At 43.3% G+C, this 2,656-nt stretch overlaps 1 pseudogene; it reads left to right on the top strand.

Annotated features, from left to right (window-relative positions):
- Nucleotides 1-887: 887 nt before the first annotated feature.
- On the top strand, nucleotides 888-1,600 carry LOC133419316 (dickkopf-related protein 3-like; annotated as a pseudogene).
- The last annotated feature ends 1,056 nt before the right edge of the window (nucleotides 1,601-2,656 follow it).

Here is a 2,656-nt window from a genome sequence, read left to right as displayed (position 1 = left end):
AGCTTTAAAAGGTGAACACAGCACACTTTCTCTGACTCCTGCCCTCACGGATATAAGGGGGGCTCCAGAAATGGTCGATGACCATTTTGGAAACACTTTTGCATCATTTTAGTGATAAATGCTGCCTTTGATAGATGCCTTTAACTGAGCGTGAAGCAGAGGAAAGAGAGCAGTGGCTCCGTTTTGCCCTGCGATAATCGGTGAGAGCTCTTATTTCAGTGGAATACAATTTGTGGCCTTGAATAAATACTTGGAAAATGGCAAAGATGAATCTTTGTTTTGGTCTGCAGCACCTTTTGTTCCTGCAGTCCTTCCCATGAGAACTAATGGCTGATGGTAATTACATTTAATGAGATCATGGGGTCGTCTGCAGGGTGCACTATTGCAACATTCCTCTCAGCCTGGGGTCTGAGGTAAGATAGGTTAAGGGCCGGCACAACAGTTAAGGTTGTGGGCAGGAGTGTTTGGGAGCCGAGTGAGCAGGGCCCTAAACAGTTCGTGCATTTGTCATGGTCACACACAGAGATAAGCAAACAGATACGGTGCTTGTCCTATTGTCCGAAACCGTTGTCATTCTGTTCATTCGACCGCCCCTGCCCCATCTAACCTATTATACCCCACTATGGGGGGTAACTTGGGACAGTTTAGTTGGCCCATTAACAACTAATTGTCTCCTCCTACCCTGTTGCTTGGACAAACAACCTGGTTGGGGGAACTCAGGTCCTGCTGACCTATAAAAGTCACAATGGACGAGGAGCCAACCCGTTTCACTACATGGATCCTTTCCATCTTGGCACTTTTACTGTGAATTTAAAGTTTTTGGCGTGATTTTATTTCTCACTCAGGCTTTTGTGTGTTCTACACTTTTGTTTTTGTTCAGTTTTGAGATGTTGGGGAAGCTGACATGCTTGTTTTTGTGTTTTCCCTGGACCGAAGCTCGCATTTGGGCCTGGATGCTCAACATGCCTCACAGCCCTCCCAGCGAAGGAGCAAAGGTACTTCCATCACTTATCGAAACACGTGAAATAAGTTAGAGGGTTTCAACTGTGACCATTATGCCTGAATTTGTTACAATCTGTAAAGAAAATGGCAATTTGGTAAAAGTTTGAACTTGCTCTTCCCGTTCCTCAGGCGATGTGCTATTATGACAGGGCTTGTGGATGGGGCTACTTCTGCGATCAGCACTTTGGTCTTTGCGTGCCTCTCCGTGGGGAGGGCCACTTCTGTCAGAGGGATGCAGAATGTGTCCACGGACTCATCTGCATGTTTGGGAAGTGCCAGCGCCGCATGCTTTCTGGACACGAGGGTACAAAATCCACGGGGTCTCAGTTTAAATGAAGGTTTAATTTGGATCCAGTTTGCTGAAGAATAAATGTCACCTGTCCTTCCCTCAGGAGCGAGGTGCAAGGATGAGAGAGACTGTGGGGCGTCCTTGTGTTGTGCCTGGCATCACGGTGAGCAGGTGTGCAAAAGACGACTGACTCGTGGTGAAAGCTGCCACGCGGTTGACGGGGGCCTGTCGCACAGCATCCCCCGGATCTGTCCGTGTGATCCGGGCCTGCTGTGTCGCCAAAGCTCTGGACCACACCACAGAGAGTAAGTACTGAACAACAGCCGAAAGAGCATCGATGGGAAGATGGAGCTCGTTTATAATGACATTTTAAGGTTCCCCATTTTTACTTTTTGATTGTACCCCCTTTTTTTCATTGCCTCAAATTTAATTTCTTTGTCTCAAAGTTTAGGTTTGTATCACATTTTCTAAGGGGCAATATTGTGTTGGTTTGTACACAATTGTTCCTAAATACTCTAAATACTGTACTGGTTTTTATGGGGTGGAGTCAGCAGCTCAACTTCAGCCACTCCCCTCTTGCAGTGGCTCTGCTTCTTTTCAAATCACAACCTTTGTGCTACCCACTTCTTAAGTGCATCAAATGAAGTATTATGTGAATTTTAGTGGTGATAAAGATGGAGAGCTGAGATAATTCCTATCCATCTTATATAGGCATGTGATGTCACAGCATCCTTGATATCTGAATTTCTCAATAGGTGAGACACTTTCAGATTTGGCTGCCACCAACAAACGGGCAGGGTTGTTTTGAGTTGTTACTGGCTCAAAACACCCCAATAAATCATATAAAGCCCTGAAAAAATTTTTTTTTTATAATAATATGTGGCCTTTAAATACACTTAAATGTGGAAAATATTTGTTCGTTTTGAAAAAAGAAACAAGGTGACTTTACATCCAATGCTTGACCCCAGTTCACTTCTCTTTCAGGAGGGATTTTATATACGAGCCAGTACAAGTCAGCTGGACCTGCCAAGTTGGACCTGCCAAGTGCTCAAACTACAAAACCTGCCTCAGTGGTTAAGCTATTTATTATGATGCATGTAAAAAGAAAACTATTCCTGATACATTCTCCCATAATTCAAAGAGGTTTTCTTTTAAGATTTCACTTTGTACATTTTGATAAAAGCACTGCTGTATGTAGCTCAGTTCACCAAAGCTGTAAATTCATGTATTTAGGGATTTTTGATTGTAACTTTTAAATGTTTATTAAATTTGTATGTTTTGATTATGGTTTATGTTCATGTTGTATGTTGTATGTATGTACTGATGGTTTCTTGTTGCTGGACTTGCTAGACTACCTCATTACAA

The sequence above is a fragment of the Cololabis saira genome, chromosome 19 (assembly GCF_033807715.1).
Source record: "Cololabis saira isolate AMF1-May2022 chromosome 19, fColSai1.1, whole genome shotgun sequence".
NCBI lineage: Eukaryota > Metazoa > Chordata > Actinopteri > Beloniformes > Belonidae > Cololabis > Cololabis saira.
This window is presented reverse-complemented; position numbering and strand designations above follow the sequence as displayed.